At 40.5% G+C, this 21,698-nt stretch overlaps 1 protein-coding gene and 1 non-coding gene across 2 annotated transcripts in view; one reads left to right on the plus strand and one right to left on the minus strand.

The window, feature by feature from the left end:
- The window catches only part of SLC10A7 (solute carrier family 10 member 7), a 151,875-nt gene that overhangs the window by 51,013 nt on the left and 79,164 nt on the right, over window positions 1-21,698 (minus strand). The gene's annotated exons all lie outside the window — the stretch shown is intronic.
- On the plus strand, window positions 7,243-7,372 carry LOC142190932 (small nucleolar RNA SNORA71). The gene has a single exon (XR_012714571.1). It is a non-coding gene; the product is annotated as a small nucleolar RNA SNORA71 (small nucleolar RNA).

Consider the following 21,698-nt stretch of genomic DNA (forward strand, 5'->3'; position numbering starts at 1 on the left):
ACGGCAATACAACTGTATTGCCGTCTATGGGACATTCTGTCTATTAGTATTACGGCTGGTCATAGAGACCAGCCGCAATACTAATACAGCAGTGACAGGCCTGGGAGCCTCAGTAGGCTCCCGGCTGTCACCCGAACAGGTCGGCTCCTGCGATATCGCCGCGCAGGAGCCGGCCTGCAACTTCACCGGCCCCGGGGGAGAAGGGGCCACGGATACTGACCCGGCATCCGCTGTACTAGAGAGGCGGATGCCGGGGAGGGATAGATGCCGGGGCCTGAGACATCGCTACGATCCTCTGCCATGCATGAAGCCAGCGGCGGGGGCACGGAGGAGCCCCTGCCGCTGCTGGCTTCATGCAGGGCAGAGGAGCGCAGCGATGTCTCAGGCCCCGGCACCTGTAATGGCGTCTATCACTTGCCGGCTTCCGCCTCTCTATTACAGCGGATGCCAGGCGCCACCTTCAGACTATAAGACGCACCCTTCTTTTCCCCAAAAATTTTGGGGAAAAAAAGTGCGTCTTATAGTCCGAAAAATACGGTATCTAAAAAGTAACTCAGCTTCATAAATGGAGAAGGACACATATTTCTTAAATAAGATAAAGTACAAAGTTTCTTACTATTCATTTATTTAAAGTTATTTTATAATTAGAGGTAGACTAAAAAAAAAAAAAAAAAAAAAAAAAAATCAGTCTTCGTGTCCCCACCTTTTAAGCTTTACCTATATCACATTAGATAAAAATTGCCCACGATTGTTTGATGGTGGGATCTTTTGTATAAACAATAACATAAAGCACTAAACTGCATGACCAGGAGGGAACATGTATAGTAATTTCCAACATAATGGATACATTTTTACTTTCGCGATTGCAAATGGCTGCTTGCAGTGTTTTATTCTTTTAAAAGTGGCAAACTTGGTCAACCAATGCAGATTCATAGTTTTGTAACCAGTGCTCCATTCACTTCTATGGACCTGCCAGAGATGACAGTTCTGATAGCCCTATAGCAGTGAATAAAGTTCCACTCACATAGAGGATTTTTTTTTTTTTTTTTACAGAAAGTCTGCAGAGCTTCTATTATACAGTCCTATGAAAAAGTTTGGGCACCCCTATTAATCTTAATCATTTTTAGTTCTAAATAGTTTGGTGTTTGCAGCAGCAGCCTTTTCAGTTTGATATATCTAATAACTGATGGACACAGTAATATTTCAGGATTGAAATGAGGTTTATTGTACTAACAGAAAATGTGCAATATGCATTAAACCAAAATTTGACCGGTGCAAAATTATGGGCACCTCAACAGAAAAGTGACATTAATATTTAGTAGATCCTCCTTTTGCAAAGATAACAGTCTCTAGTCACTTCCTGTAGCTTTTAATCAGTTCCTGGATGAAGGTATTTTGGACCATTCCTCTTTACAAAACAATTCAAGTTCAGTTAAGTTTGATGGTCGCTGAGCATGGACAGCCCACTTCAAATCATCCCACAGATGTAATTGTAATTGTTCCTCTGCATGAATGCCTTAGTTGATTTGGAGCGGTGTTTTGGATCATTGTCTTGCTGAAATATCCATCCCCGGCGTAACTTCAACTTCGTCACTGATTCTTGAACATTATTCTCAAGAATCTGCTGATACTGAGTGGAATCCATGCGACCCTCAACTTTAACAAGATTCCCGGTGCCGGCATTGGCCACACAGCCCCAAAGCATGATGGAACCTCCACCAAATTTTACAGTGGGTAGCAAGTGTTTTTCTTGGAATGCTGTTTTTTTGGACTCCATGCATAACGCCTTTTTCTATGACCAAACAACTCAATCTTTGTTTCATCAGTCCACAGGACCTTCTTCCAAAATGAAGCTGGCTTGTCCAAATGTGCTTTTGCATACCTCAGGCGACTGTCTGTGGCGTGCTTGCAGAAACGGCTTCTTTCTCATCACTCTCCCATACAGCTTCTCCTTGTGCAAAGTGCGCTGTATTGTTGACCGATGCACAGTGACACCATCTGCAGCAAGATGATGCTGTAGCTCTTTGGAGGTGGTCTGTGGATTGTCCTTGACTGTTCTCACCATTCTTCTTCTCTGCCTTTCTGATATTTTTCTTGGCCTGCCACTTCTAGGCTTAACAAGAACTGTCCCTGTGGTCTTCCATTTCCTTACTATGTTCCTCACAGTGGAAACTGACAGGTTAAATCTGTGAGACAACTTTTTGTATCCTTCCCCTGAACAACTATGTTGAACAATCTTTGTTTTCAGATCATTTGAGAGCGGGCTGTCCATGCTCGGCGACCATCAAACTTAACTGAACTTGAATTGTTTTGTAAACAGGAACGGTCCAAAATAACTTCATCCAGGAACTGATTAAAAGCTACAGGAAGCGACTAGAGGCAAAAGGAGGATCTACTAAATATTAATGTCACTTTTCTGTTGAGGTGCCCATACTTTTGCACCGGTCAAATTTTGGTTTAATGCATATTGCACATTTTCTGTTAGTACAATAAACCTCATTTCAATCCTGAAATATTACGGAGTCCATCAGTTATTAGATATATCAAACGGAAATGGCTGCTGCAAACACCAAAATATTTAGAACTAAAAATGATTAAGATTAATAGGGGTGCCCAAACTTTTTCATAGGACTGTACCTATAAAGAAAACACCAGCGTTTCTGTTGGTATAATTGACAAGCTGCGATGTTCTGCATTGTGTGGATTGAATTTGTGAGCACTGGCCAATGGTTGTGATATGGTAGGTAAGCATTGTATAATTATTTTATTCTCCTGACAGACTCACTGTACACATGGACAATATATTAGAGTTTGTGGGAAATTGATTAATATGTCAATATATTATATTATTTATTAAAACTAGTCATGGGACATAAAATAGTGAATATATTGTATTCTAATGGATTATCAGATGTGACAGTTTGTTTGTGTGCACTGGCTTTATAATTCAGCCCTACTCATGACATGACTTAGGGCAAAAAAAGACTGTACTCCGGGGACAGGCCAGATCTCTGAATAAGAGAGTGCTGCTCCATTAATTGGATGTAAAGTGTGTCCTGCCTACCCCTGTCCCGGCAATATATACATGTGCATTGAGTGTGTATTTGCACTTCCTTCGGTGAATGATTATCTGTCCTTCTGGATGCAAGGTCATCGCCATCACAGTTTAAGTCATTTGCAAAGCTGAGTTTTCCAACAGCAATTGTGTTGGTGCAAAGTGGCTTCCTTCTATCTCTAGCCTGCTGAGGAACTTTCAAGAAATCCATTTACACCTCTGATGTGAAAGACTGCTGCAATATATTTCAGGGTTTTTAGCAGTGTTAAAAAATAAAAATAAAACGCTTAAGAAATGATAGAAGAATTGGGAATCAATCTATCTAAATCTCTGCAAATGCATTTCTGTCTTTGTGAAACATTGTATTCTAATGTAAAATATTGATCTTGGGTTATTCCTTTTTTAAGTATTAATGGAAATACTTTGGATCAACTTTGACAGATGAAGTCTTGGGAAAGTCTTCAATGAATCCCCCTTTATGTAACGTGAAATCACAGATGAGGACATTTAAGAGGGAACCATTAATTTTTATTATATTCGGTTTTGCTTTGTTGGAAATAGCCAATATATTTTTACATTTCAATACAAGTAATATTTCCTTCCTAAGGAATCTGAAACTTTCAAAATACATACACGAAACATATAGTGCAATACACTGACTAAATAGACTATGACTTCATGTTTTCATGTGGCTTTTGGATCTGACATAGGTAAACATATGAAATAATCATTACAGCACTGTCTCAGATTTACCAGTGGCTCAAATGTAAATGTCCGTCAATACCAACTCTTTCCCAGTACACCTACTAGCTGCTCTATGTGACCTTCAGCATTGGTCTCTGCCAATCAAAATAGATCCATTATTCTGTACGCTACATATTGCAATGTCAGACTAGACAGGCTTAAAGGGGTTGGCCAGGATTTTTGATTTTTTTTTTTTTTATTACACTTTCCCCAGCTTAACTAGAGGAAAAAAAAACAAAAAAAAAACACTCACCTGTTTCCGGTGCTCTGGTGTCTCCCAACGAAGTCCAATCTTGCAGCTCCATTATTTTCTTTCAGTGGAAGTCCCGCCACAAGTTACTGCTGAGGTCAATCAACAGTCTCAGAGGACCCGGGACCTCACAGCCAGAGAGGACTTCCGGCAAAAGAAAACAGCTGAGGAGCAGGACAGGACCATGCTGAGAAGCCCGAAGCATTTGGGACAGGTGTTTTTTTTTGTTCTCAGGGAGAGCCTGGCTAAGTGTGAACCTAGCATAAAACTGTCTAGACCAAGGGTCAGCAATAGAGATGAGCGAGTACTATTCGAAATGGCAATTTTGAATAGCACGCTCCCATAAGAATGAATGGATGCAGCCGGCGCGCAGGGGGTTAAGCGGTAGGACACCGGCCCCGGCTGCATCCATTCATTCTTATGGGAGTGTGCTATTCAAAATTGCCGTTTCGAATAGTACTCGCTCATCTCTAGACAGCAACCTACAGCACTCCAGCTGCTGTGAAACTACAACTCCCAACATGCTCCATTCACTTCCATGGGAGTTCCAAGAACAGTAGAGCAAATATGCATGCTGGGAGTTGTAGTTTTACAACAGCTGGAGTGCTGAAGGTTGCCAACCCATGTTCTAGACTATACTATTGGTATAACTTAAGCCACAGTATTTTCACCCATTGCTTTAATTGATGCAATATGACTGCCTGCAGATACCAATAGGAGGAAAATCAAAGTTTACTCCAAATGATTTAAAGCATCCCTTTGGTTTCAGCTGTCCATACAGAAGATGCTGTTGGGTGTTCACATGAGCAATAACAATATTTGTAGCTATTATAAATCTTTTTGAATTTGTTCACCAGCTTTTCCCTCTGAAGGCCCTACCATGTTTCTCCAACAATAACACAGGGTCTTATATTATTTTTTTGCTCCCAAAGATAGGTTAGGGCTAGACTGGCAGATGCTTATGGTATATGGGTTCTCACACACAGATCTGTCTCACTCCTGTCTCAGACCCCTTGCCATTGCAGCCAAGTGTAGCAGTTGGTGACCAGAGGTAGTAACAATGTAGTTATGCCAGCAGAACTACCTGATCTGTATGTGAGAAACCAGCACTACCAGTAGTCAACCCTTATTGTTGCGGAGTAACTATCTCACTAGTGCCATCTTGTACAGATACCTCCCTTAAAGTCAATCTGTCAATTATTTTGGGGGCGTCTGCTTTCCTTGATGAAGGGTCTACTGTATCTGTTCTGCTGTATTCTATATACTTTTTTACAGATATAGCTGAACACTTTTTTTTTTTAATGAACTGTAGGTAAGGCTTATTTTCAGAGTAGGGCTTATATTTCAAGCATACTCCAAAAACCCTGAATTATGAATTACCTGTGATCTCAGTAGTAGAGAATAGTGAATTTGCCATCTCCCATACACTGTGAACAGAGAGAGAATAATAGCTCCTTCTTCTCTATCTATATGTAGCAAACCCCCAAAAGCAGCAAGGGTGGTATTTGGGGGCGTTATACGGCAATACTGAGCAGTATAGCTGAAAATCCAGCAATACAAAGATATAGAAAACTTACTAGAAACTCAGCGGTGTCTCTGTATGTGCCCTTCTGCAGCTGCTTCCTCCCTTCTTGGTCTAGCTGACATAAACCAGATTTATCAATTGTATATATTTAAAGAGTTGCAAATCTTACTACAGTAAGGGGTTGGCATAGAAAGTGGCAGATTTTCTCCTAATAAATAAACCCGTAAGTAGTAGATTGCTGCCAGTGGTGCTATACAAGTAAGCAAAATAAAATAAGTAACATAACACATATAGTTTCCATGTGAATTAGATCTCAGTGTAGAAATACTCTGAATGCTATTAGGCCTCAAATGCCAATTTTATTTTGTTAAAATGTTTTCTGGACAACTTATTTAAAATCATTCACAACTTAAGCTCAGATACAGTTTGCTGCCCTCCAATGGGACAAGAAGGTAAAGCTTGTCTCCTATCCTTAGGGAAGATCTAAGGGCTAGTTCACACGTGAGTATAAGGGGAGGTTTTTGACAGCGGATTTCGCGTCCAAAACCTCCCCTTATAATGGTGGTCTATGGAGACCGCCGGGCTTCTGTTCTCCGCTAGCGGCGAGCTGCTGCTAGCGGAGAAAAGAAAGGACATGTCCTTTCTTCAGGCGGAAGCCGCGCAGTCTCAGTCGCGCGGCTTCCGCCCCCCGCAGCTCCCTCCTATGTCGGCTCATTCATTTGAGCCGACAGCAGAGGGTTAAGCCGCGACAGCGATGGTCGCGGCGGGCGGGTTTTGACAAGAGAGAGACGCGGCTCGCCGCGTCTCTCTCTGTGTCAAAACCCGCGCGGGCAGTTCACGTGTGAACTAGCCCTAATTATATTCATATTGGTCTTACACTGCTGTCAGTAAGCAAGGTTTGTCAACATTGTACGCTCAACATAATCTATTTCTATAGTTATTTGTATTAATTAGTTGGAGAATGCTGGAATACAGTCCCCGGCTTTCTGCTCTTATTTAGTAATCCTGAATATTGTACTCATTGAACACATGAGAAATATCCTTGCATAAATAAATTCAGAACAGTTGTATTTAACTCAATGATATTGTTGCTTTTTGTTCTCATATGTTGCAGAAGGTTTCAGTTTAGTTATATTTCAAGTGCATAATTTAAGCCTAGAACATTTTGTGTTTCATATTGGCCACAAGGTTGTGCTATGGGGCTTTCATATTTCACCTCTATGGCAAATAAAGTATAGCATTTAGCTGCCACGCTGAAGAAATCTAATTCCGAAGGTGATATTCAGTGTTTCACAAGCAGTTTAGATACTGACAACTTTGGAGGAAGTAGTACAATATATGTATTCTGTGCAATGATATTACATAAGAAACTGAAACAAGTAAAACCTCTTATTTTGTATGTAAAATCCACTAATACAGTGCTTAAATAGATAAAATAGATATAATAACCAGCTCTAAAAATGGAAAAGATTTCTCAAAGATTATTCAATTAAGTTGGTCCTGTCTGTTACGTAATGAAAGGTATGTACGTGGAAATACAGTCTATCTATACGTACATACACATATCTGTGTGTGTATCTAGATATGGATATATATATATATATATATATATATATATATATATATATGACATATACACAAAGGCAACACAAAAACGTGGACAGTGTACCCTGCATACCCTGATTGTGGTTCTGCTGGTGACCCAGTCATTGATAATGCAGGTAGAGGTTCCCATGAAAGCTTTTCCCATGTTTGGAGACTATTCACTATAGCTACCAAACCCTGTAACTTTCACACACCCCATGTATAGGTGCGGGGCTGTTTGTGTCTATGGGTGTGGCTGTATGGGTCTGTGGGGGTCTTGTACTGTATGTCTCCACCCAACCTGGCTGTTACAGGGGTATATTGCCCTGTATATGGGCTAGGTCCATTACTCACTTGGGTTAATGTTCTATAATGGCTTCTTTTTTTTTTTTTTTCTTTCTATAAAGAAAAAAAAAAAAAAAAGAAAAAAGTGGACAGTGCTAGCCTCAGAGAACAGAATAATAGTCCCTATAGGTAAAAGTAAAAATTAGGCAGCACTCCAAATTTTTTTTTACATTTTTCCCCGCCTATTATTTTTATATTTTTTAATTCTCTTTTCCACTAGTGTTGCTGGTGGCCCTTTATTATGTTGGCATGGTCATATCACATTAAAGTCTATTGGAGTCTCTAGAGAATGTGTCTGCCAGAAGTGTTTTCTTCAATAAAATTTTCCGAACACACTTGCTTGCTGTGCCACTTCATCTTAACCCTTGAATTGCAGAGTATATTTTAATACCTATAATTCTGTCTGACTATGACATGCCAGTTTTTATAGTCGTCACCTCTTTCTTAACAAGGTATCTGGAAGCAGACTGAATGGGCGATGGTGGCGGCATTTAATTTCTACCGCTTGTGAGGAATGAAAACAAATATTTTGGTAATTTTGGAATAGCCCAAATGCTTTTTTTTTTTTTCATATGAGAGAAATTTCTGATATTCATGACTGGAATGAATGCAGAAAGACTAACAGTCTAACCCAAAGGCATTAAAAATAGCAGCTTTCTAACTCGGCAATCACTCGCCTGTCACTGCTATTAGAGGATAGAAATACTACAGCGGGCTGGAAATTTCTGTTTATTTCTGCTTAGGTGCCCAATTAATAAAGAAAAAAACAGTAATAGAAGAATGTTGTAGTGGAGGTAGCTGTCATACTGGGCACAAAGTCACACTGTCTCAGTCACATGACAGCTCACAAACCACATCAATTCTAACAAACAAACTCAGCAGTCGTCTATAGTAACTGCACGTTTACCCAAAGCATAAGCAAAGGTAGAAAATCTTCTGAAAATCAACGGGACACCACAATGTTTATATAGTCTTCTACAAAAAGTAACCCCCAAATGTCTTAACAGAGATATGAAAATTGTCAGATGACAGAAAAAGTAAGAAGTGCTAGTGAACCTTATAGACCTGCGGAGTCTTATAACTTCAGGCTGAAAGGGACAGTAGTATAAAATAGATATATAAGAAGTTATTTTAGCCAAAAAAAACCCCAAAAACCGAACACGTCAGCAAATGTTATAGCAAAAAAACAAAAACAAAACCTTTTGAACACTGTCAACCTTTTCTATACTGTGATGATTCAGGACAGATAGTTCGGTGTTCTGCCTGGTCTTTGTCTATACGAAAGCAGCAGGTGATATGAAGCCCCTATTGCGGATACAAATGGCTCAATTTTTCCCTCTGTTACCTCAGTGTGACCAGATGACCAGAGTTCCTTATGAGTGATGTGCCACCACCCCTGGTTATTACTAGAGATGAGAGAGTACTGTTCGGATCAGCCGATCCGAACAGCACGCTCCATAGAAATGAATGGATGCACCTGGTACTTCCGCTTTGATGGCGGTCGACCGCTTAACCCCCTGCGTGCCGGCTACGTCCATTCATTTCTATGGAGCGTGCTGTTCGGATCGGCTAATCCGAACAGTACTCGCTCATCTCTAGTTATTACTATTCTTTTTTTTGTTATTTCTTAGGCCCCGTTCACATGGGGCATGGGACTGCGTATTTTGGTCCTGATTTTGATGCAGAAAGCCGCGTCAGAATAGGACCAAAATGTGCCTGCTGTGACTGTCGCGGCTTCCCGCTCTGCAGTAGGCCCAAATGAATGGGCCTAGTCCGGAGGGTGCTGCCGCGAGTCGGACGCCGGGGCTGAATCAGCTGCGGAATCTGCCTGAAGAAAGGGCAGCTCCTTCTTTTTTCCACTAGAACAAACTGTTGGCGGAAAAAAGAACGCTAGTGGTCTGCATAGACCTCTATTGTGAGAGGGTGGATTTTGAGTAAGATTCAGCACCATAATCCACCCCCTCTTACCCTGTGTGAACGAGCCCTTACTGTTGACTGTTGTCCAATACACCGTTGTTTATTTCACCTGATATCTGAGGTGCTATACCTCCTACAAGGAACTCCTTAGATATTCTTCTTAAGGTTATTTTCTCAAAAAAGTTAATAAAAACATTCAAACAAAGAAAACAGCAGGTGAACACTACAACCAAATAGTGGTCTGTGCTCACATGCCATACCACTGATATCATGGCTCCCATTGCTCAGCAGAGTGATGCCTGTAATACGGCACGTGACAGTGCCAAGGTCACGGACCGCAGTGGTCCCGGGAGTACCAGAGCCTCTGTGCTGGAATGGTAGGAAATAGAGATGAGCGAACACTGTTCGGATCAGCCGTTGTGACAGCACTCTCCCATAGAAATGAATGGAAGCAGCTGGCACATACATTTTGCCGGCGGCCGGTCGCTTAATCCCCCGCGTGCCGGCTACGTCCATTCATTTCTATGGGAGCGTTCTGTTCGGAACGGCTGTGCTAGGAAACAGAAGTGAATAGTATTTTTTTTAATAGCATTTGTTTCCGCTTTTCTTTTAATTAGCAGATAACCTATTTATTGACCACCCCAACTATGCAAAAATGATCACAGCAAACCTGAACATTAACTTCACCTCAGGGTTATTCTTAGGGTCAGTTCACACAGAGGAATTTTCCACAGATTTGGGGGTAGAACTTGGAGAACCATGTCAGTGTTTTTTTCATGGACATGAGCTCATGGGACTATATATCAAAATCAAGAAAAAATTTTTTTTTCCCAATAGTAATTACTCAAATAGTATTGTCATTGACTGCTGAAGATGAAAGCATAACATTTTAATATTTATAATTAGTGTAAATGTATTATCTATTAAAGAGGACCTGTTACCTGTCCTGACATGCATGTTAAAGAGAGCCTGTCCCCAGGTCTGAAAAGCCCATTCACATACCACATTGGATAGGCACTGTCACTGAGCATTGGGCTTTATCTATACATATCCATTTAGCTGTTATGAGCCCTTTTAGCTTTCATGCAAATTAGGGTCTAGTTGCCAACCGGGTAATCACACTACAGGACATACAGCACACAGAGACCAAGTCCCCGAAGAGAACATTCTGGAGTCAGGGTCAGAGTTTGGACCATTTTTGAGTGGAATTTAAAAAAAAAAAAAAAAAGTATTAACTTGGGTTCAAATTCAAATGATTATTTCTAAATTACACAATTATTAATATTGTATTATTAATTAGAAGCATAGTTTGTTACATATTTACTTTCATAGGAATTCAATTTCTGCATTAGAGGACCTTTAATGCCTCTGACTTTCCTTGACTGCCATTGGTGATTTGGCCTACTGACTATACAACCCTGATATATATTGGGTCAGAATTACCAATCCTGTCTAATTTTACACCAGACAGTATTAAATGTGCCATATTTATCACAGTGGCTTATGCAGGAAGATAAAATATGATGTGAAATTGCTTCTAGATAGCTTAGGCTATAATTTACACAGCAATTTGCAACAGTATTCTGGTGTGCAATGTTGCACATTAAAGTTTTACCCCGTTTTGACAAATATCAGTCCTTTTCTGCCAAGCCCCATGCCCTCTTCTGTTAGGGTGAAAAAAATACTTTCAAAAAACACAAAATGTAGTGCCCAGAACGTAGACCAGTTTTTGGTACAAATTAAGAATTCTGCCACATTTTTGTAAATCTGTTGCACTGATATAACATTGCTTTAACGCATAAGAGCTAAACTGCAGATACAACTTAGTAATATATCCAAAGCACATAAAAGCAATATCACGCTTTACTTTTACTAACAGTTTAGACTGAAAACCATCATGCGATACATTCATAACAATGATAACCTAGAATTTACGGCATCTATCCCTGTTAAAACCGAGTCTAGTATTTAGTTCTGTTGATCATGCTTAGTCAGCATCATAAATATTTCACCAATGAAAATCTCACTTTGGAGCTACTTTCCAGAATATATTAGGGAAATGCAGGAATGGCAATCTCCCTAATATAAGGTTATGATAGTATTGGCTTCCTATATTATAAATTCAGGTCTGCACAGTAAATTCTTCATCAGATTACAGACTGCTGCAAATAAATTCCAAGGTGTTAGGCTCAAGTAACCAGGGTCTTCTGAAGAACTTTAGGGGCGCTTATTAATAATATTTCTTACATGGGAAGAATATGCAAATCTGACTTCCATGATGTAAATAGGATGCCAGTGCCTCAAGTATGCACACCAATAGAGGGCGCTGACTGAGAATGTGCAAGTCTATCTTCCATGATGTAATTAGGAAGACAGAGTCTCAGTCAAGACATCCAATAGAGGGCGCTCCCTTTAACATCATGCTGACCTTCTCAGAGGCCATTGTTTGCAATGATGTTGGGATTTTACCAGATACAGTCTCTCAGCCAAGGACAACTGTTTCGATGTATTTGCATCTCATCAGCTTGGCACAGAGAGGACTAGACACAGAGAGCCTTAGACAAGGTTGCATACTTGGTGGGCATACTTGAGGCACTGGCATCCTAATTACATCATGGAAGTCAGATTTGCATATTCTTCCCATGTTCCTTTGCACAATGGAGTGCTCATGGCTTAATAAGACTCCACACACCTAAACGGTGGTTCTCTCCCTATGGAGTGACGATATCCCCTCAACCCTGTCTAAGCCTCTCACCTCTGCCAGATCAGTCCTCTCTGCGCCAAGCTGATGAGATGTAAATACATCGAAACAGCTGTCCTTGGCTGAGAGACTGTATCTGGTAAAATCCCAGCATCATTGCAAACAAAGGCCTCTGAGAAGGTTGGCATGATGTTAAAGGGAGCGCCCTCTATTGGATGTCTTGACTGAGACTGTCTTCCGATTTACATCATGGAAGATAGAATTGCACATTTTCAGTCAGCACCCTCTATTGGTGTGCATGCCTGAGGCACTGGCATCCTAATTACATCATGGAAGTCAGACTTGCATATTCTTCCCATGTTCCTTTGCACAGTGGAGCGCTCATGGCTGAATAAGACTCCACACACCTAAATGGTGGTTCTCTCCCTATGGAGTGACGATATCCCCTCAATCCTAATATTTCCTATGCAAACTTTTAATTACAATAAGGTTTTAAGCAGAAGTAAAAGGATGAGGTTACTTACAAGGATGTATGAAAGTGAATTGAAACATTTTATGATTCATATTGGAATTCTGGTTTCAGCAAATAACCAATTGTTAAGGTTGGAACCATCATCCAAATTGTCTGTCTGTTACCCTGCATGACACATTATAACATATCTAATCTCCAGAGTCCCGCTCAACACTATAGACAGTGGGTGGACGCCCTGGTCTGCCAGATTTACTTTAGAAAACTGGCATGAGGTATAAGAAAAAACAGCGGCTGGTACAGATATGAGTTTAGGCATGTGGAACCTTCTGACATTATGGAGGCCGAAGCCTCCGAGTAATTCAGGTGCATCTAGCTTCTGTGAGGGAATGAAAACACCAGTTGTAATATATTCTTCAACACTGAGCCAAAGTGAATAGAGGATTTAAAAGGAATGGCGAACAGTAAAGGCGTCTATACTTCTTCCTGCTAAAGTACTGGTTTTGACTTAAAAAATGCAGCAAAAACTACAAACGCAAAATTTACTGAGGGTAGATTTATTGTTGTTTTACACCAAATTTCACTCTAGGTGCACGACTTATGAAGACTGGCGTTGAAACGCCCCCAGTCTTGCTGTATACATATCTTATTTGTCCTCTTCCTATGCGTTAAATGAAGAATCAGCTTGGTAAATGGCAGGACATAATAATAAATAAGGGAATAATTAGAACTAATAATTAGCAAATGAGCATTATTTGCTGCTTCTTTACCCAACTTAACATCCTAATTACTTTTGGGGATGTTTTCCAATAGACTTTATGTTATGTAATACGGTGCACAGAGTATTACATTCATATCACGGTATAAAAGGCATGCTGTTTGCAGATTCTTCACAAGCCCAGAAGCCCCTCAGCCCATGTCAAGCTGTTGCTGCTCCTCCTCCTCTTGCTGTTTCTTAAACTCACACACTTCTCCACACAGATGATTTGCAGTATACCTAGAGCTACGACTTCAGTGAAATCCTACAGTATCACACTTCACTAAACAAAATGCTTTTCAATCACTCAGCCAAGAGCTGAGGCAGAACAAAAGGCAGATAAACTGTCGACTACTACACGCTGTATCTGAAATAAAATATAAAGACATGCCAAACCACTATATATCTTGTATCAACTGCGCAAAACTATCCTGTCTGCAGTCAAAGAACAGAAGTAGCTTAGTCGCGAAATCCTCTCTCTATGATTCCATGTGTATTATTAAAATCCCCAGAAAATGTTCTTTTGCTTTGCAAATATTTCGTTTAACTTCATTTGTACGGAATTTGATTTCCATTTTGTCTTCAGTCTTCGTATTTATTTCATTAACAATACCAACAAACAAAAGTAAAAACCTCTCCACCAAGTCAGAGTACGGGATTTTCGGTTATTTGCATCTAAGTAACAAATTTGCCAAGATGAGAATAATCCTTTAAGGCTAATACCCCACATTGCGGAAAAGCTGCGTGTTTGGCTGCTGCAGAAATTTAGCAGGAAAAAACTAGTGCATGTTTGGAAAACACAACTAGTTAATTTTAGCGCGGAATCGCAAGAGTTATTCCTATAGATTTAATAGTGGAAGAAAAAAGCAGAGAAAAACACAGCAAAAACTTAAAGGGGTTGTCCGGGACAACCCTAAAACTCTACGCAAATTTAAAGACCCTCCCCATCCTACTTTCCGAATTACATTATTAATCAAAAATGCCTACTAACCCATATGACCGCCTCAGGGAGATTTTTTGATGATGCTTTTCCCCAATTCCAGAAATGGATCATCACTACTACTACTCTCCCTCCCATCCACACCATACTTACCCATCGTCTTCCTGTCTGGGCTTCCTTCCCTGGGAGATAGCTCCTCAAAGACGTTGGCGCACACATATGCAATGACTTCAGTAGTGCTGAAGCTGACAATACTTCTCTATTGCGCAAGCTGGGTGCATGCGCAACAGAGAAGCATTGAAGGCTACGAACACAGTGCTGCGCATTCCCGGCAGAAGGAAGAAGACAGGTAAAGTATAATGGAGTGGGGAATGGGAAGAAGGGAGGGGGTTTGAGTGAGTTAGGAAAAGCTAGTAGTGGGAAGAATAGCTAGGGGGACAAGGAGGGGGTATTAGAGAGGGAGGGGGGAGGAGTGAGCTGGAAATAGTGTGAGCAGGAAGCTATGCACCAGGTAAACAAATGCAGAAGATGCTAGGCGCTCCCAGAGAAACCCAAAAATCACTCAAAACACTGCTAAAGTTATATGGGTGCACTTATTAACCCATTAATAACACTAACAGACCTTTCTTAAAAAGAATATTTATTTTTGCCCTGAAAATAGTATTAGTACTTACCGGTAATTCGGTTTCTGGTAAGCCCTCCATGACAGGACCATAGGAGTTGTATCCCCTATGGTGCTGTCATGGAGGGCATTTGAGAAAACCCCTTTAATAAAAATGCAGTGCAAAAAATACGGAATGCATTAGCCTTAAGGACTTTTACTACAAGAAAGGCGGGAATGCTTTCTCATAGGCAGCACAGTGGCTGCCTATGAGTTGTAATACTAGCACGACCCACGATCAGATGTGGTGCTGTTCCTAGAACAAAGCAGCCTTGTACTTCATATACTATAAACCTATGGCTTGCTTGGCTTTGTGTTAAACGTCAAAAAAATGTACAATGTAGTCTTCTAATCTGGTGTTTGGGTGAAAACTAGTGTCTGTTACTCTATATGGATGCGCATGTTGATAGATGGCTGTACGCTACGGTGTCCATATTTGACATGGTGTATATTTCAATAAAACTTTCATGAAGCGTTGGCAGTCTGAGATCAACTTGGCGAGAATGAATGTTATGAAGCCTACATTCCGATAGAGCTTTCTTCTGAGTTACATACATATAATGCTTTAAGTAGCCGTTCAATGTTTAGCAGCTTCCAATCCCGGATGTGACCGGTACTTTACAAACAAATATATATATTGGTATATAAAAAAAAAAATAAAATGAAAAAATCTCTGCCTGAAGTGTCTGTGGCGGACCACACAGCTGATTTAACAAGCGAGCGTTCAATCAATGATGCATTGAGGCACATGACAAATCCAAGTCAAAACCCATTATATTCAAGTGGCCCTTTTAAATTCCACCTCGGCGCGCTGACCCTGTTGCTTACTGCTAAAGACTTTACAGGCTTTTTTTTTCGGATGCATTGAGGGGAGCTTTTGTTTTGGCATTTGCTCAGCAGCACCTTCACAATTAACACTGCCAGGCTTCCCCTCTGATCAATTATTCATGGCGATGACTAGCATATATTTTGAGCTCCTTAACTTCACATCAGAAGTGTGCAGCGAGAGATGACACGCGTGTGTGCTTTGCAGAATAAAAGGCTAGGCTCTGAAGCAGGTTTTTAACGCTAAATGGGAACAAGGCTAAGAGAAATGAAATCAACACTTTTAGTCAAAGCTAAGCTCCAGGCAAGCTGCAGGCACTGCACAGCATGGGAGAAGCTGGCTCTGGAATATGCCCGCGTACTGACAGCTGAATGAGAGTTTGAAGGCCTAATGGTAAGAGATGTTCCACCAATGGCAGAGCGACGTAACTTTGCTCTCTTAGTTCACCAGCCGCGCTTATCACTTCAGACTATCAAGAACGTGTCACTTTTCATTTCTAACAATAGTGCTCCCATATCCCCCTCACCCGCCCTGCACGCACTTTTTTGCATTATTAAACATGCAATACATTATAATCACTGGCAAAATAAAGAAAACATTAACATAAGGCTAAAAAAAATTTCTGTGCGCTTTACAGGTAATGGAAAGGTGATGCATCCTCCAATTGAATATGATGCTGGCATTTACTAATGCAAATAAATACATAAAATTATTAATATTCTGTGTTTTCAGCAATATACAGAAGACCAGCGAACTGTTTATCACGAATGTACTGTAGTTCTAGTTGTAGTGTGCACTCACACTTGCTTGTAATGAGTAAGGGGTCTCCAGCAGAAGACTGAAGTGTGTACTGTATGGAATGAATGTATATAAAAAGTTTTTGTTTTTTTATTCACTATTTGTATTATATTCAATATCCTAGATTTTGTTTAGCTAGGAAGTTTATATACTGTACATCAACCACTTTAATGACAATTCCAGCTGTTTATCTCTCCACCATTAAACAGACTGTGGTGGCACTTTTGTTATTTTGTTCCTACTGAAGTGACAAGGAGTTGAAATGATCACGTCCTGGTCACAGAAAGCGCCAAACGCAACCCCAAATACCACATATTATAGAGAATTAAAATGGAAAAAAAAAAGTCAGGAGCGGATTGAGCAGAAGGGAAATGTATAAGTCCTTCCAATATATTTCCCATTCCTTTTGTAGCCACTCATGGCTTTGGCTCCAAAAAAAAAATCCACAGCAAAATCTACAACAAATATAGCTGTTTCTGCAAAATGGGGACTCAACCTTAAGTTTTTTGATTTTTTTTTTTTTTTTTTTAAATATAAAACAGATAGAACAATGTGCTAAAATGAATTCTAATTCAAACCACATAAAATTGTCTTACCCTTTTTTGAAGAATTCAGTGAGTACAGCCCCAAATACAACCACTCCCTTACTGGTCCTGATCACGTGCTGCTCATTGTGCACATGACTTTGGCTGTTAGCTGCACCCAGCAGGCTCTGGATTCACACGTCTCAATGATCACAGCAGTGAACAGGCAGACAAACAGACACATAAATAAATATATATATATATATATATATATATATATATATATATATATATTAAATTTAACTCTTTGCGGCTCTTTTGGTCACTGATGGGTTTGCAGCATTGGTAGATGCACGAGGACAATGAGAGAGATAAGAAGCATTGGTCCCTCTCCCCTGCAATAGATGTGAATGCTTGATCATCAGCATGATGCAGGGTCCTGTACAGGTTGTGTTCATAAGGACCATTTTTGAAAAATATGTGCTGTTTTAATTCATGCATGTTCAGATTTCAAAAAACCCTATACGTATTTTTAAAAACGCATGTGCTTTTCAGATAAAAACAAATTTGTTTTCTTTTTAGCAAAAACATACTGTGTATCCACAGCCTTACTGGCAAATGTTGTATTATTGGGCAAGATTATGTTACTAAGAGATAGACAATGTTAGGGCTAGATCACACTGAGTTTTTTGCAGGCAGATTTTGACGTGGAATCTGTTTCAAAATTCGCCTGCAAAAAAGGCTCTCATTCATTTGAATGGTCGCCAATCGCTTTTTTTCCCCACTAGCGATTTTTTTTCCGCTAGTGGGAAAAAGAAGTGACATGCCTTTTCTTTCCACGGATTCCACGACTCAAGACTCGCTCCCGATTAGGCTTATTCATTCGGGCCTAATGAGGAGCGGGATGCTGTGACAGGATGACGGTGCACGGCACTGACAGGATACCCTTAATTGTACTACTTACACTGTCTCAGCATCACAGTATACCTGATGTGACTAGAACTGCATTCAGTCCAGAGGCCCCTAATGCTTTTACTTCTCAGTAAGTCAAACACTGACTTATTTTATCTGCATTGTATTATTGGCCACATGGTAACAGCAAAACCGTATAACCAGTAATGATATAAGAATGAAATACATTGGTTCTTCACTTACTTTGAAGTGAAAGCACAGACAGCCCCTAGAATTAATGTGGCTATAACCATGTACAGGAATCCTATGGGCGCCAGCCTAAAAGGACACAAATGAACACAAACAAGACACAGCCACAAAGAACAGGTTTAAGCACCACATACTACTACAATATGGAACACCGTAAAGTATCAGCAAATAAGAAAACTCCACTAAAGAGCATCAAGAGTCATTTCTACACTATCATTCAGGTGTCGTTTGCAAACTACAACGCCAATTTATTATATTGAGATTTGTTTTTGCCATTTTAGATCTGTGTAAATCCTGGTTTTCAGTTGCTGAAATTACACCCTGGAAATGCATTTCTATCATATATACAAACACAGCAAGGTGGTGCAAAGGTCAAATGCATTTACTTTCATAAGGTGATATATGCAAGGGTGGCTCAGGATTTTGCTTTATAAGTCAATTGCAAAAATGAATTACAAGGTTCACAGAAATAGAAGAAAAACTATCATGTAATTCAAGGGCATAAAAAAATATGTAAAAATAGTCAATTCAATTAAATAGTAGTCAATTAAAAGTGTTTTCTAAAACCCCAAAAACTTTTAGGGCTAGTTCACACGTGAGTATAAGGGGAGGTTTTTGACAGCGGATTTCGCGTCCAAAACCTCCCCTTATAATGGTGGTCTATGGAGACCGCCGGGCTTCTGTTCTCCGCTAGCGGCGAGCTGCTGCTAGCGGAGAAAAGAAAGGACATGTCCTTTCTTCAGGCGGAAGCCGCGCTGTCTCAGTCGCGTGGCTTCCGCCCCCCGCAGCTCCCTCCTATGTCGGCTCATTCATTTGAGCCGACAGCAGAGGGTTAAGCCGCGACAGCGATGGTCGCGGCGGGCGGGTTTTGACAAGAGAGAGACGCGGCTCGCCGCGTCTCTCTCTGTGTCAAAACCCGCGCGGGCAGTTCACGTGTGAACTAGCCCTTAGGTAAAAGGCAGGAAGTCAGTTCTGGTGCTGCAGTGACGCTATACCTGACCACCCCACCACAAGCTCATCCTACCTAGCCGGGTCCTCAGAAGTCATGAGTGATAGTCAGGAACGTCACCAACGCAAGTTGTGATCTCACAGCAAAGATTACATTCCCAACTATCTCTCAGAACTAATGAGGCCAATGATTGACTTCAGTAGTTGGGACATCATTGCTGCGGCACTGGACTCTAAGGCCTGGTTCACATCTGCGTCAGTAATCCATTCGGGGAGTCCGCATGGAGACCCCCCTCCCCGAACGGTGTGCATTCCACACGGCCTCCGCATACAGGCAGAAAACTAGTTCACCACATACTTTCCTGTCTGCATGACTTGTGTGGAATGCACACGGACCCCGTCATAGTCTATGGGGTCCGTGTGCTTTCACTGCACACTGCTTGTCAATGTGTTTGGGGGGTCCCCATGTGTACTCCCTCAAACGGATTACCAAACACAGATGTGAATGAGGTCTAAGAGTGACAGAACATGAAAGGTGGAGCTGGAACGGCTGAGGAGACAGGTGAGCAAGCTCTTGTTATTTTATAAGCACTCCTGGTCTTTACCAAAATGATTTGCAGTTTTAGAAAAACCCTTTAATTATAGGGCTTGTGAAGAAGCAATATAAGCTCTCCTCATGTATGTGTAATTTCCAAGGTGACCATCCAAATACACAGAAGTAGGCCACACATTCTTTCAAATTGTTCATGGATAAAAGATCTTTGGCAAGATCAAAATAGCTTTTCACCTAACAGCGAGCCAAAAAAGGTCAGTGGACCATAATACAACTACTATTAGGAGTTCACAAAGAGGACTTCTGCCTCAACATCAGCTACAAATTCTGTTTGGTACCTTGGGAGGCAGTGCCGGGTGCTTCTTTATCTTCAGGGTGCTGAAAAAGGAAGTGCCCTGCTCAACCTTGCTGTGGATTCAACAGAACTACAATGCCAGGATCAGACCGTTAGTGCCATTATATCTGTATGATCTGCTTCAGCTTTGTACCACAGGGCCAGAATTTAAAGAGAAATCTAGAAGATTGCTTCAAATTCCTCTCCAAATTGCGCTCTGTATTAAAGGGATATTCCTATGAATATGATTATAGATAAATTCATAAACAATGAAAAGTTAAACATTTTTGCAAATATAATAAATTCAACATTTTGCATAGTTTTCAAGATGCTCTCTAATATCTTGATCGGTTGCCAATGGAGAATACCATGAATGCAAAAGCTTTCTGTAGTCTGGCTCTCATCAGAAACACAGCCGTGATTTCCTTATTGTGGTCAGGTTACCAAGGAGAAAAACTAGATGTACAAGAAGATAATTCAACCACAATAAGGAAATCATGGCTGGATTGCAAGACCATAGAAAGTTACTGTATTCATGGTCGTATCCACTGGCAACCAACAAAGACAAAACTGACAACCCTGTCACCACTAAGGTGGTTAGAGAAAATCAAAAATGCAACATTTTTAACTACTTGTATTTGCAAAAATGTTTAACTTTTTCTGATACCCCTTTAAGTATATACAGCCTTAACATAGCATACTAACTATGGCCTGTAAGTGAGAGGATCAATACCACTCTTGAGGTTTTAGGATTTTGGTGCCACATACAATTTCCTTGTCACTTCAATGTCACACATTAAATCAGTAGTTTCAAGTGAAAAAAAAACAATTAAGTCATAAGACCTGAAATGTGCCATTTTCAAAATAACCATGATGACTGCAAAAAATATGAAAGGCTGTGCAACAACAAAAACTGCATATCATATATTCAGACAAAAGTAGCGACATCAAACTATTTACTTATAGACAGATCTTTATGAAAAGTATACTGTAACTACAGTATATTGCATTACTTATCTTGCTCTGGTCCTCGGATACAACCTTATATTATAGCATAAATGTATTCACCCTTCTGCTGACTCTTATTAAAACAGTCTGCGAGATTGTTTACAGACACACACCTGAAAGCTTAGCTGAGCTCTTAGCATTCAGAGGGAAAATAATCTTACAGAGTGTGAATAGGTAGCAAATCAGACATAAAAATGTTGGGCGATTTCAGCTTGCAGAACAGTGAATTATTTCTATGATGCCATATTAGGGATCCCCCTTTATGGAAGTAGAGCGAAGATATACCAAGTATCATTCACTTTGATGGCCAACATGTAGGGGTCCAACACCCAGATCCTAAACTAATCAGCTGATTTAGATGGAAGCTGTATACATGGTATACAGCCAGGAGCAGCTCTGGTTCTATTCAAGTGAATGGGAGCAGAGCTGCAGATCTCCAGCACCATTGCAGTGGTAGGATCCAGGTGTCAGACCCCAGTAATAGATCATCAGTGTCCAACACAAGGGGACGAAAAAAAAACCCATTCCACACTTTAACCATAACAGAATGGCGAACCCTCAGCAGACTATAAGGATCAGGAACATATTGTATGTGTTT

This window comes from Leptodactylus fuscus, chromosome 1, assembly GCF_031893055.1.
Source record: "Leptodactylus fuscus isolate aLepFus1 chromosome 1, aLepFus1.hap2, whole genome shotgun sequence".
Classification (NCBI taxonomy): Eukaryota; Metazoa; Chordata; class Amphibia; order Anura; family Leptodactylidae; genus Leptodactylus; species Leptodactylus fuscus.